Here is a 15,573-nt window from a genome sequence, read left to right on the forward strand (position 1 = left end):
TACTACACCGTAGCATCCACCAATAAAGATTGGCTCCTTCCTAACTGCTTCCCAGAACTCCAAACGACTGTCTCACAGGGATGATAATGGTGAGAACCAGGTTTGGTATAAAGGCCTCTCAAGGATTTGACAATGGAGAGGAAGAGAGTGAGGGAATTTGATGAGACTCTAAGGTAGAGATTGTGGGTGAAACAATCTGGTTTTTCTTTAGGGTTTCTCTCTCAAAATTCTCTCTGGAAGCTCTCTTTCAATCGTGGGTTAAAAGGGTATTTATACTGAAGTGGAGTGGAATGCGAAACGTCAGGTTTTTCCAAAACAGGGGTGGCTCGCGGCTTGACCTCGCGGCTTGACTAAGTCGCGAGTTCCAGTCGCGAGTTAACCGTATGGCCAGTTGTCCTGTTTTGTCCTGTAGTGCTCCAGCTAGCATGACTGTTCATCTTCCAGCATGCTTGGCACGTGTGCAAATTCTGGCGGGTTGAAGCCGCGAGTCCAGCCGCGAGTCCCAGCCGCGACACTCTGTTTTCTTGCACACTCTTGAGCAATCTTCACATTATCTCACTCACTACCCTTACAACAATCCCACCTAAATACAGGGTTACTAAATGCTGAATTACAAGCAAATTTGGCACGGAATAAAGCCAATTAGATGGTTGAATAAATTCAACCTTACACTCTTGAATTAAAATTTGTGGAGACTTATTTATTTGGTGATAAATGCAAGACAACTGGGACTTGATCTTTGCCAAATATGGAGCAATGTTAACTCAGTATTGCATTACTAAGATTCTCACTCTGGTAACTAATTCAGCCTTTTTAAATAGCAATGGTACATGTGTGTATCTTGAGTCTTTATTTACCATATATGCAGTTTGCGATGATGCATTGGTTGGCTAGTTCAAAGAAATTCCATGCAATTTGAGCTTATTATGTCCAACAAATCTTTATCAATAAATGTAGTTTGGCCTCATCAAATAGTACTTTGGATACATTAAAGTTGGAAATGTCAAGCTTTATTGGTCAGCCACCTTGTTGCTTGTTGTCCTCGCTTACCCTGATTTAATCAGCAAGGCACAAACCAAATTCACCATCAGTGTTTTGAATAAATTGTATAATGATAACTTTACAATGTGATTTCAATGTAGCAAGAAAAAGTAAAATTATTATTTTTAAAATATTTCACTACTCAAGGGTAATTTCCTTGCTTAAGAAACTACCTTTACAAGTTCGGTTGTATTATTATTAATAAATTCAGCACAGACAACAGAATCACCCTCAAATTTGTCAATTATGTGAAAAAAGTCAGTCATCTCTTGAAAGTGATTTTGCAATAATCACAAGTGAAACTGTTGCATTTTGACATTAGTGCTCAATTGAATGATGAAATTGATTAATTATCGCCAAAACAATATTCATGTGAATATATGTACTCGTTTATAGAATATCATGCACCTGATTTACTTAATATAAAGCCATGCCAGATTATGATATGGGCTAAAGCTATATCCATTAGTGATACTAAAAACAGATTGCTCACTCCTTGAATTTTGTCATCCGGCAGTTCTGCAGTAATGAAAAGGCCGATGAGATAGAAGCATTTTTTGCCAGCCATGTGCATCCTTCTTTTACCATGAGTTTGAAGCAAAGTATGGAGCAAATCCGACTCAAAGCGAGGTGGGTTGACAACAAAAGGCAAGAGCAATCTCTACAAGACCTAGTCAAACAATTAGCTCTCAAGAAATGCTAGTCTTCACTTTGCTTCCAAAACTATATTGTGAATGTAATTATGTTAAGAATAATAAACTACATACATTGCATGCTCAGCAACTTGTGTTATTTATTTACAGAGTTACATATGAAGAAACCAAACCATGAACAGGTTGCAACCTAGCATCATTATCCTGAACTCAATTAATTATCAATTTAGTTGAGTCAGACCAATACACTAGTATGTAACCGAATCTGTCAATTGTAGTGGTGCTATGGTTATTTTTATATTTTATTTTAATTTATTATTTTTGTCAAAATATGTAAAACTCCTTAAGTCATAGGATTAGCTAAAATTCATGATAAAATTATATTAGTAAGATATAACAACACTTGATTTTTTTTTTTTTTTTTTGTGTTAATTCTTCAACATTATATTTTTGTAAGAATTGTGGTGGTGCCTGAACATGTTTGCATTCTTTTTAGAGAAGTAAAATTTTTGAAGAAGTCTTTTAATTACTCCTATTAGATAATGAAATTCCTTCTAGAGAAGTAAAATTAAAAAAAAAAAAGTATTTTTGTGATATGGCAAAGTAGGTCAATTTTTTCTATAAATGGCAAAGTAGGTCAATTATTTATTTATTTATAAAGTTTCATTGTGGGACATCTTAAATCATACTATTCAAAAGAGGTTGCATGAAACATGCATGTAATGGATAAATCTCTTTGCAGCTGTTTTTCCTTCCACACTACACTGTTGCCTTCATTTCTCACTTGATGTAGTTTCTTTGTAGTTGTATTTAGTAGTTATATACAACTACAACAACAACTCCACCATTTCTCTTTCATTACACAAATGCGAATGCTACATTTTTTTTACCTTTCCCTTTACAGCTTCAGCTGCCAGGAACTTTATATTTTTAGGCTTGGAAGGTCTTCTATGTTTCTAATGCTTTTCTAGTCTTCTGACTCCTTAGTGATCATCTTAATTTAGACACTTGATGGGAAAGTACAAAGAAAACCTGATTGGTGAAGACATTTTCAACCCCAAACTTTTATAAATGTGCATTTTATATGTCAGGCTGAGTTTTGTTTGAAATTGTTTGGGTATATAGGTTTATGAAAATACAAAGCTTAAAGTCTCACATTCAAATAATGTGTTCGATCCAATGATAAAACTATGGGTGTCATATATATATATATATATATATATGTATGTATATATAAAAGAACCAAGTTCATCTTTAGACTGATCTACTAAGGGTTCGTTTGGGAATAACTTATCTAACTTTTTTCTACAATTTTTTTGTTGAAAGTATGCTAAAATATACTTGTACCTTGGAATTTTTTGAAAAAATGAGAAAATGCGGGAAAAATTGAGGTTTTAGAAAGTTGTACATAAAAGCTAAAAAAGGCTAAAGACTAAAAATTGAGCTTATAAGCTGATGTCAAACAAACTCTTATTATAATATTATCAATACTTAAAATAAAGAGACAATCAGACACTTCATATGTATATATAAGTGGTGAGTAGGGTTGTCCACGAGTCGGGCCGGGACGGTTTTGGACCCAGCCTGGACCCAACCTGCCGGCGTCGGATGGAAGGCGGAGGGATCTGAAACCTACCGTCGGCGTCACTCGGTCGAGTCGGTTTTGGGTTCGAGTGGTGTTTGGGTCGGTTGAGAGAGTCGCCGAATCTGCAAACGTCGTTGGAATCTTCAAAAAATTCACCGGAATCTACAAAAACCCAGTAGATCTGCACCAAAAATCACTGAAATCAGCCTGGATCTCCTCGAATCTCGCCGGATCTCACTAAATATGGTCGAGATCTCGCTTGGATCTCCTCGAATGTCGCCGGATCTCACCAAATCTCGCTTGGATCTCCTCGAATGTCACCGGATCTCACCAAATCTCGCTTGAATGTCGCCGGATCTCACCAAATCTCGGTTGGATCTCCCCACATATTGCTGGATTTGTATATAACGTTGGTTGGGTCGGGTGGCTCGGGTTTTGGAGAAGAAAACCCGTCACTCGACCCGCCGGCGTCGGGTCTTGGGTGCGGAAACCCATCACCGACCATTGGAGTGGTCGGTTCGGGCGGTTGCCGGTTTGGGTTCAGGCGGGTTGCTCGGGTTCCGGGTTGAGTTGGACACCCCTAGTGGTGAGGCTCCAATTTATTCCAATTTGCAAGTCCAATTCTTATGAGCAATTTATCCATTTAGCATTACAAGTACACCAAACCTTCATTCTCCTTGGCTTCATTTATCATTCCTAAAAGCCTTTTTTTCCCTACACTTTCTTCCATGCTTTCTTAAAGATTATCTAATTTCTACTTCTATTACTTTCGATCCTCTTGTACTTTCCAAACTATGTCTACCAATATACAAGAAAACATGGAGTGCAACAAGTCTTTATGTCATGTACCTAACACCCCTAGTGCAGCTAACAAGAGATGGCACTCGGCTTTTGTTTCCATCTATTGTAGTTCTAAAGCCCTCCTATCATTTTTCAAAGATTCTCTACTCGATAAGAAAACAACTAAGGTTTCATAGAATTCATCTTCCATCATTTTGGATATAAAACCAGCAGGCAATAGGTTCAAAATTGATCAAACAAGTCTCACCGAGCTCGTGAAAGAGAAAAATGCTGACAAGCTCCAAAATATTGGAGGGGTTGATGGAGTAGCATCCACACTTGAAACCAATGTTGAATTTGGGATTCATGGCAATGTTGAAGACATTACTTGCCGACGTGAGTCTTTTGGCTCAAACACGTATAAAAGACCACAAAGAAAGAGCTTCTTCCACTTTGTAGTAAAAGAGTTCAAGGATCTTACCATTATCATCAGCTTACATAGTGTTGTATCATGTCTTGCATTTGACATGATGCACAATGAAACACTAGCAAGATGGTATGAAGATGAAAGCATACTTGCTGCTTTATTTCTTGTTGTTGTGATTTCTGCCATAAGTAACTTTTGGCAAAGCGGACAATTCCATAAGTTATCCGAACTCAGCAACAATATCCAAATTGAGAGCTAGGCTGCATCATAAGGTCTCAATCTTTGAACTCGTTGTTGGAGATGTCGTTTGCTTAGAGATTGGAGATCAAGTTCTAGCAAATGGTCTATTCTTAGAAGGGCACTCTTTAAAAGTGAAGGAATCCAGTATCACACAGGAAAATAGTGATCATGTGGAAGTAAATTGCTATCATCCATTTTTGTTTTTTGGTTCTAAGGTGGTTGATGACTATACTCAAATGCCTGTCACTTCGGTTGGGAAGAGCATAGCATGGGGCAAGATGATGAGCTCAATCGGTCATGATACCAATGAACAAACACCTTTACAAGTTCGGCTCAACAAGCTAACTTCATCAATTTCGGAAGGTTGGTTTGGCAATTGCTTTACTAGCTCTGTAGTCTTGTTGGTTCGACACTTCACAGGGAATACAAAAGATGAATGTGTAATTGAAGAGTTTTATGGTAGCAAGAAAAAGTTTTTTGTCATAGTTAAAGCTATGCGAATTTTAGCTACTGTAACTACTATAGTGGAACTCGTGAATCCAAAAGGGTTTTCTTTGGCTGTGAAGCATACATACGTTTATTCCATGAAAAAAATGATGGTTGATCAAGCAATGGTGCGGAAGCTTTCTGCTTTTGAGACAATGCATTTTGCCACCACCATTTGTACTGACATAGCAGGCAATCTCACCTTGAATCAAATGAAGGTGACAAAGTTTTGGCTAGGGAAAGAATCTTTTGGTGCAGTTACTTATTCATCAATTACATCGTATTTTCTTGAATTAGTCCAGGAAGGAGTTGCTATGAACATAACTAGTATTGCTTACAGGCCTACTTGAAGATTTGAAATTGAGTTCTTAAGCAATCCAACAGAAAAAGCCATTCTTTCATGGGCTATTCTAGAGTTAAACATGGAAATGGAGCAATTGATGCACAATTGTACACTTCTTTCTGTTGAAGCATTCAATTCAAACATGAAATGAAGTGGGCTTCTACTAAGGAGAATGGTAGACAGCACAATCCATGTACATTAGAAAGGAGTTACAGAAATAATACTGAAAATGTGTTCAAGCTACTATGATGCTTCTAGAATTATGAAAGAGCTAGATGATCATGAAAGGATGAAATTTGAGCAAATTATTCAGGGTATGGAAGCTAGTAGCCTCCAGTGTGTTGCTTTTGCACGTAAGAAACTTTCAGAAGATCAAGAATATGATACAAAAGATTAAAAAAAAATAATAATAATAATAGAAGAAGGTTTGGCACTATTAGGGTTGGTGGGACTTAAGGACCTATGTTGTCCAGGGGTGAGGAAAGCTGTGGAAGATTGCCGATATGCAGGTGTAAATGTCAAAATGATCACTGGAGACAATGTTTTCATAGCAAGAGCTTTTGCCACTGAATGTGGGATACTCAAGCTAGGTCAGGATATGGTCAATGGAGTACTGATTGAAGGCATGGAATTCAGAAACTACAAACCAGAGGAGAGAATGGAGAAAGTTGATAAAATTTATGTCATGGCTAAAGCATCCCCTTTGGACAAAAGACTAATGATAGAATGCTTGAAACAAAAAGGTCATATAGTTGCAGTCACTGGAGGTGGCATAAATGATGCACCAGCATTGAAAGAAGCTGATATAGGACTTTCTATAGGAAGTCGTGGCATGGGAGGTGGTGAGGTTGAGCTCGGATATCGTCATTTTGGAAAACAACTTTGCTTCTGTGGCCAAAGTTTTAAGATGGGGAAGATGTGTCCACAAAAACATCCAAAAGTTCATTCAGTTTCAACTCACTGTGAATGTTGCTACTGTTATTGTTAACTTTGTGGCAATCATTTTCGTTAAAAAAGGACCATTAACAAGGGTCCAATTATTATGGGTGAACCTAATTACACATAACTTGGTAGCTTTAGCTCTTGCAACTGAGCAACCTATAGAGACATTGACGGAAAAGCTGCTAATGGGTTGGACTAAGCCACTTATTACCAACAATATGTGAAGAAATCTCTTAACCCAAGCTTTATATCAGATTGTGGTCATCCTAATCTTAGAATTCCAAGGGCAATTAATATTCGATGTGTCTGAGAAGGTGAGGGATATCTTGATCTTTAATAATTTTGTCCTTTGTCAAGTCTTCAATCAACTCAATGCAAGAAAGCTCATGGAGGAGAACATCTACAAAGGGATCCATAGCAACAAGTTGTTTTTGAGTATCTTTGTCATAACCATAGTCCTTCAGGTGGTGATGGTAGAATATTTATAGTGGATTGAAGATACAGAAAGTTTGAATTGGTGGCAATGGCCAGCATGCATTGGAATGGCAATAGTATCTTGGCTAGTTGGTTGGATTGTCAAGAGGATACCTATTCCACAAAAGCCATTTTTAGCTACCTAAAAAATTAAAGAGATATAAGGACTTCCCTTTACATAGTTCGTTTGGACTAAAGAAAAGTCTATGGTTGAACTCACTTTTACTATTACAACATCAAGCTCAAGCCCATTGTTGGACTCATTGTACTTTACATTGTACTATTGTTCCACATTGATAGGTTATCATGTTGTTTATTTAATTAGGTAACATATCCTTGGATTTAACATAGTATTAGAGCTAGGTTTTTGCATGGTTCTTAAAAGAGTGCTAACTTGTTCATGCGCCTCACCACAACACTATCTTATGTGATGTATTCCAACCACTATGATCCTTTCTTTTGCCAATGTTTTTCAGCTAAAGGTGTCATTCTCCTATGGTCTTTGTTGTTGCAATCCTTAGGTCACACCAATCGCCACTATCGATTGCAACTTTTTCACATATGCTATCCTTTAGATACCAATTTTCTATTGATGTCTTGAATGACATTGTCTGTAGGCGTGTAGCCATCCTCTAGTCATAATACACATCATCATGTCATTGACTTAATAGTAATTTGATGTGTTTAAATAATTAATAAATCATGTGATTTAATCCATGTGGATAATTTTACTAATTTCCATGTAATGGGTTGAAGAAATTCGTTTAAATTGTAAGTGATCGAGAAAAGTAGTAGGTAAACAATTACATTCGACCATATCAAAGTTTTAGAAAAAATGCGTACGTAAAATAATTGGTCTCCAAAGAAGGGGTTCTTGGAAAGTTCCATTCTTGAAGGAAGCACCTGGTCCAACAAGGCTGCATCCATACATGGTAATTTGACATCTTATGCTCAATGTCATACGTACAGATGAAATACCAATGTCACAAGTACAATCGTACAAATGAAATTCCAACCCATCACCTCTAACCTTTTTTTTTTTTAATCTTATCTAGTGAAATACAAAAAATATTTAAATTTTTTAATAGTTTAATCCAAATGTAAGAGAGTTAATTTAGGTATATTAGAAACTCCAATAAGTCAACAATTCTAAAAACATAACAAATTTCACAATTGCTAGATAAATAAATTATTAAAATCCTTTGTCTCTATTCTAACTTTCCAACTATTAATTTATTATAAAAGAAATAAACAAAAATAAATAGAAGAACTAGAAAAATGAGTACCATTTTGGAACATGGGAATGAGACAAAAGAACTGAGAAGTAAATGGTAATTAAACCTGTAATGTGTTTATTCCCATGTTGTATTATACCTTTGATTTTCAAATTAAATATCTTACGACCTGTAAGAAATATATATATGGTAGTTTGCTTCATACTATTTGATAACAATTTAGAGAATATAATCTATGCTTGTTTATATGATTAGTTCAAAAATTTTACAAATAAAGTTGGCTCTTTTTCACTGTGTATGCTATTTTCCAATACTAGTTAAATGCTGATTGAGTGCATTACCTCATAAACTACTTGCTGAAAAAACTAGATTCAAGTTGATCCCTTTATTTTATAGTTGTTGTGAGATTTTAGGGATATCTAGCTACTAAAATTCTTGTTTTTGTTTTTTTGCCTAATTTCCATATATTGATTATATTAGTTATCTTGTTATGAGTCAAAGTATAATCTAACATGGGTATTTTGATAAACTGTATATGATCTTAATAGTTAATTCTAGGAATTAATTTTAAATTGTCTTCATGTAGCATGGACGACACAGTTGGTATGGTGACTGGTTTTAATTTTGAGCAGACTTCAATGATTAAGCATTATAATCAGACACGCAATTGGACTTCTTCTTTTAGGTAAGAAATTTTTCCAGATCATCAAATGCTGATGTGTCTTTCTTTTGTTGAACCATTTGCTTGATGTTCTATGGCATATATGACAATTCTGTATTAAACTTTGTTAATGTTCCTTAATAGCAACCACTTATCAAAAAAAAAAAAATATTGTTCCTTAATAGCCGGTTAGTGTGTTGCCAGTTAGTGAAACATGATTGATGTTGTATCTTGAAGTTTATGCAGTTTAATGTCTTGCAAACTGACGAGAAACTGTTTTTTGTTAGGCAGAGTGACTAGAAATGTTGATTAGGATTCTTTCCTTAATTTTTGTTTTTCTGGGGAAGAATTGTTACGAGTTATGACTAATGATTCACTTTAGAACTATATTGTCCAATCTTAACTATTTTTACATTATTTTTTCGAATTAAATTTTTCATCAAGGATAATCTCACAAGGCAGTTACCAAATACTAAATGGATTAGTTAGATGACAAGTTAAACCTGGAAAAATAAAAATAACAGCTCATTATGGAAATATAAAAGTTCTTGACATTTTCCAAATTTAAACTTAGAGAGAAGTTATGCAACCCCCTCCTACCCAAGGTCCCAACCCCCCCCCCCCCCCCCAAAAAAAAATTGTGGTTCAGAATTTGACCTGGGTATTACTCCATAAACTCATACATAATAAATTAAAGAGAAATTCATTCTGGTTGGATTTAACCACTTTCTAGTTGGTAGAGCTACATGCTCCCATGAACTAATCCAAGTTAAATGGCCAAAAAAGGCTACACATACTGGCTTTCTCAGAACTTACTTCTAGAAATATATTTGACTTTTCTTCTTAAAAAATCAAAGGGTTTCTCTACTCTTAAAATTGACTCTATATATATATATATATATATATATTCTATTTTTGGTTGAGACTTTATGTATGTTGATCCTTGGACCAATGAAACAATGCAAAATGGAATGCTTGCTTGCTAGCAATATGGCTGACCAACATTGTATTACAGCAAGAAAGAGTTTAATTGTATTATTAGATAATTAATTGAACGTGCTTTGGTTAATGTACTCTCTGAAGTTGAGCAAATTGGATCTCATGTGAAGAGAAAAATTGCTTTTAATTTGCCACTTGCATTTTGTCGAAAGTCTTGTAACTCAATTGGCACCTTATAGTATTTCTAACAAAAACATTTAAGGTTCAAATCTCTTTTCCCAACTATCGAATTACCCAAACAAAAAAAAAATTGCTACTTGCATTTTCAACAAATGGCCTCTTCGCAATAGCATCTCTTTCAGTTATTATATCTTTAACCAGCTACTATAGTGTATTACAAGTATTTGTTGTACTTTAGCAATGTGGGAAAAAATTAATAAAGAAGACACTATTTTATTTGAAAAAGAAAAACAAGAAAAAGACAGTATCACAAATCTGGGAAATCGCAAGAGCTTGTGATAAAAATGGGAAAGGTGTGATTTAAAAGACTTGCTTTCCACATGAAGTGGAAAATCAGACAACTAGGAATGTAAAGATTGTTCCATACACCAACATTTTTTTTTCCTATATTACTGTTTCCTTTCATATTGTTAATTATTAGGATTTAGGAGAGTAAAGAGAGTTTGTGTCAATGTGGGTGCCTCCACCCAATTGGTCTCACGTTTATGCCACATTGTTTGTTACAGTGTATATGGTGGGAATGGAATACTAGATGTTTTGAGAACAGTGAACGGTCTATTATCGAGATTATGTCTTTTTTCCTCCCTACTCCCCTTGTATAAAGTCTAGTTTTGCCATCTTGTTCATCTTTTTCCCTTCCTCTTTTATTAGATCATTGTAATTTGGGCTTTTGATGTTTTGCCACTATAGTACATTTCCAATGTACTTAGGTTGGCTTTCTTTCTTTCTTTCCAATGTACAACACAACTCTAAGGTTATTGTGTTGTACATTGTAATGAATATCCTCCAAAATATTCCCCATCTACCATGGCCAGTGTTTTTGTTTTGCCAATGCTTGGAGCATGGTGGTTAATAATTCCCTAGACCAAGCACCACTCAATTCCATAGGGATCCCTTTGTGAGTGAGACTGCCACCCTCATCCCTTTTCTTATATCCATCTTTATGGTCAAAGGTGAGAACTATACATTTAGTCATAATAGAATGCACCAAACAGAGACTTATAAATCAATTTGTAGAAATCATGGAATTCAGGTTTCCACACGTTGATGATCTTATGCAAGACCATTGACCCACAGGATTCCTAGATGATCTAATCTTCAATATAGTTATAAACCTATTCAATTTAACTCCAGGGAGGGATGAAGGGACCAGACACCATACTTAGGTAGGTAAACATAGAAATCATGGAATTTAGGGCTAACAATTGCCCACAAGAATGATACCATTGTATCACTGGACAATTGAAAGCCCAAATTTACTACTTATTTATTTGTTTATTTTGGCCTAGTGTAGATAAAAAGTCGTACCTGGTGTATAAGACTCCCGTTTTTGCAGGGTCTACGAGAGGTGGTCAGTAAACAACCTTACTCTCATTGGAGGAGGAAGTATACCCTATTTCGGGTGTATGCTTCCTCCCACTTACAGTTGAATGGGTCCCACTGCTGGGACCCACTTAGCTATAAGTGGGAGGAAACATACACCCGAACAGGATGTATTGTCCCCAATTGGAGAGTCCAATTTTGGAACTTAAACTCATGACACATCATTTGGGCAAAAGCACTTGTCATTGCACTTAGGTCCAACCTCTTATCCACTATACCAAATGTCTATTACAACACCAAGTTATTTGCAAAACTTAATAGCATAAGAATAATGAGTAAATTATGGGGAATATTTGTTGATGAATAGTGATTGTAACTATGTGAAGGCATCATTAGATCTTACTTGATTTTTATAAATTAACTTAATTAATTACATTGAGAAGCTAATTACCCAATTGAGAATTAAGCAATACTGCCACAACCATATGGAAATGAAGCTTCATAAGAAGGTTCAGCCAGAGTAAGAGTGCTCCATCAAAAATGTAGATATGGTACTTCTCCCGGAACTGTGTTAGTTTACAGAGCTTGGTCAACCCCTGATTGTAGTCAGTCATCTAATTTTCAATATCTTTCCTACTCTTGTTTAACTTATTTCAACCGTAGTTCCTATGTATCTGTTTGGGAACAACTTATCCAGGGGTGTATCTAGAAATATTTGGGTGGGGAGTCGAGGTAACACTATCATATTGATTTGCAATTCAAGAAAAATACAAAGTATGACATATATACATACATACATACATGTCTTTCTAGATTAGTTTTAGGAAAAAAAAAATTAAATCTAACAAGAACTAGAATACAATTACAAGAAATAATATTCATAGAAATTAAAGATAACAAAGTCACTATAAGCAACCATAAAATAAATAGCAATTAAATTCAACCAAATTAGATTGCTTTGATCAACAATAAATTCAAAATCAATTTCATACCTCTCAACTAAATAGATATTGAACAAATTTTTTTTATTTTTTGAGAAAGTTTCAACCTATAGCGTTTGCTCCTGATGATAGCTTTTTATCATTAGACCAAGACACCAATCAGTTTTTGGTATAGGCGGGGATTGAACCCCAGATTTCTTATACAATTATCAAAGACTTTACGAGTTGAGCTAACTAGAATCCACAAATAGAAATTGAACTAGAGAAGAAGATCATAAATCATAAGATAAATAATTAGGAATCGAACTAAAGGATCAATAAGAAAGAAGAAGAACTTTGTACCTCTCAATATTTTCTAAGCTTTCAATTAGAAAACTCTTTCTTAAGGAAGGGAGAGAAGCTAATTAAAATGTGATTAAGTGAGAGCATCATAAGAAAGAATTAATGAAGAGAAATTGAAGAGAGAGAAATGAGTGATGAGGAGAGTTTTTTGGGTGGCTATAAACTGGAAGGGGATATTGTAATAGTTTTGGGAAAGTGTAAAACTTAAGTATAATGCTTCAAGTGTAGTACATTGGGTTCCCCAATTAAATTCAAACATTATTTTTCCATGACCAATAAAATGCAAACAATATTATAATTTTTAAGGGAAATTAAATTAAATTCAATGAGGTTTTTATTAAAGAAAAATTAGAAATTTTTTTTGAGGCAAAGTAACAAGTACATCAGCATCTAGAGTAGCTGAGAACAAAGGAATTACTTCTATCCATCTAATACTATCCTCGTTGCCTACCTAGCATAAGAAGCTAATATCTTGGCTACCCTATTAACAAACTTAACAAGGGACTATACTAAAACTCCAAGACCTGCACATGGATAGGAGAGTGTGGACTTCATCAACAAGATGCCCACTAGCTCAAAAATTATCTCGAATTTTCTGCCTAGCACTAGTTCCTACTAATAGTCTAATACTATACTCTCACGGTCTCTCTAATCTCTAATGATAATTCCCACACCAGTACAACATAGGTCCTTGAATAGCTATGGGATCTGGTCTCACTCAAGAAAAAAAGTGTGGGATATGGTTGACATGTTTTAGAGGAGGAAAGGAAAAGTCAAATTATGAAAAGTAGGGATTTGGGGTGGGGAATTTTTATGGCTGACGTACAGGAGGAAGGGCCAAGCTTTTCTCATAGGGGGCAGCTCTTAAATGAGAAGGTGTGATACCTATTTCTTCCTACTATTATAGAGGTTTTAAAAAAAAAATTTGGGGGGGGGGGGGGCTGTAGGACTCGTAAATAGTTGATAAAATAAACAAAAATTAAATAAAATAAGTAGGTAACTCAAGTGGAACTTGAAAATAGTAGGAAAAATAAACAATAAGATGGCTTACAATCTAATCCTAAACAGGCGGTACTAATCTACTTTTCAAGTTTGACAGCCTAATTTTTTGTTTTCAGTGTACTAATATATGTGCCCACAACTCCTTGGTTTATGCTGTGGAGTTGAAGATTTGGAGTTGGTGTTTACTATGCAACCACAGATTGCAAATGGGTTTGTACAAAATTGAAAGATTAAAACATCCAGTTAGTAATTAGCTTAACTATTCAAACAAGGCCATCAAAATTCTTTTTTCTTATTCTTTCTAATCAGTCATCACATCCCACAATAGCTATTCTTATCACCCATCATAATTTTTTTTTTGAAATGGAAAATGAGATATAAAATATGTTGCTAATGCTATAACAAATAATCAGAATGAAAATTCGCAAAGAGAGAGAGACCCTTGAAACGAGAAGGGAATTCAAGCTTTGTAGAAATAAGTCCAACTCTCTCTCTTGGATGTGGATTAGTTAGGATGTCAACACTAGCAAGCTCCAATTGTGGATTTTAAGAGGAAATCTGCCAAGGAGAGAGACAGAGTGTGTGTGGGTGTGCACCATAAGGGAGAGGGAAAGGGATTCTAACACAAAGGCACACCACAACTCCACTCAAAAGCTATGGTAACTTTTAAGGGAGGGTGGCACAAGTTATACTACACATAACACATTCTCTTAAGTAATGTGAGACAATTACCCATTCTTTTTTTGAGAAACAAACACACACACATTGGGAGAAACTAAAATATAAAGATTGGATTAAATAAAATATAAAATAAATAAACTAAACATGACTTATAGTAATAATGAAAAATTAGGAGAAACTACACTTTTCTTTTTTCTAATATGTGATTTTGACAAAAATACATTTTACCCACATGAGACCTGCTAATGTGGATGTTCATCAAACTTTGTTGTCAAAATATAGAGGCTAAGTCATCACGTGCTTGAGAAAAATATGACACCATTACACTTTGACATTTTTCCCACTTGACACTTGTGGTTTAGAAATTTAGCATTCTGCCCACAAAATGGTTTAGAAAAAAAATCAAGTGCTTATCCATATAGTAGTGTCAATATTTATTGATTCCACAATAATTAATGGGAAGATGTGTCCACAAAAACATCTAGAAGTTCATTCAGTTTCAACTCACTGTGAATGTTGCTGCTGTTATTGTTAACTTTGTGGCATATTTGGTAATGAACCTTTCATCTTTGTTTCAAGATCATCCTTATACTTTGAGATGTTCCAAAAAAAAAAGGCTCTTATTATTATCCAATGGTTTAAAAATACTAACGTTACAAATAGAATTCATGAAACCAAAAGTCACTTTGATGATGTGGAGCCTACGGCAAGGCATGAAATATTCCGTTTTGTCACATAAATGATAATAAAGTGGGAGATGAGTATTTTCCACCAAAAGCAACAAATCACAGATTTGAGTTTGAAAATCAATCTCTTCAATAAATTGGAGATAAGATTGCCTACCATAACCTCTCCCAGATCTCGTAAAAATAGGAGCTCCAATTTTGAAACAAAGTTCAGAAGGTTGAGTACCAAATATATAACTTAACCAAAAACTAAACCAGGACAATTTAGAAAGCAAAAAATTGAATTTGGTCTCAAAAAGTTCCAAGCACAAATTGAAGTATTTAATATTTGCTTACCCAGGCGGTCCAATTTCTCCTTAATGGACAAGACTACATTTTGTGTCACGAATGTAGCCCCCTCCACCAAGCATTCCTGAGGTAGGCCCTGCCCAATGCAAGCACTGTTGCCTTTCCTGATGTGGGAATACGTCTAGTTTGTGCAGAATATTGGTTAGGGGCGCCATTGCCATTAGTTCTTGACATCTTTTGAGTATTTGTGGCAAGAAGATGAAA

The 15,573-nt window shown here is 35.2% G+C and overlaps 1 protein-coding gene and 1 pseudogene across 4 annotated transcripts in view; both read left to right on the forward strand.

Annotated features, from left to right (window-relative positions):
- The window catches only part of LOC126724949 (putative F-box protein At3g23970), a 172,839-nt gene that overhangs the window by 68,788 nt on the left and 88,478 nt on the right, over positions 1 to 15,573 (forward strand). The window contains exon 5 of one of the 4 annotated variants that reach the window (XR_007655218.1): positions 1,559 to 1,700. The exons of 2 other annotated variants lie outside the window; for them this stretch is intronic. The gene's annotated coding sequence lies outside the window, so the exon portion shown is untranslated. Of the gene's footprint in view, positions 1 to 1,558; positions 1,701 to 15,573 lie in introns of those variants that run through there. One more of the 4 variants, XR_007655204.1, reaches the window with a different exon arrangement.
- On the forward strand, positions 4,098 to 7,117 carry LOC126724703 (putative calcium-transporting ATPase 13, plasma membrane-type; annotated as a pseudogene).

This window comes from Quercus robur, chromosome 5, assembly GCF_932294415.1.
Source record: "Quercus robur chromosome 5, dhQueRobu3.1, whole genome shotgun sequence".
Taxonomy (NCBI): Eukaryota; Viridiplantae; Streptophyta; class Magnoliopsida; order Fagales; family Fagaceae; genus Quercus; species Quercus robur.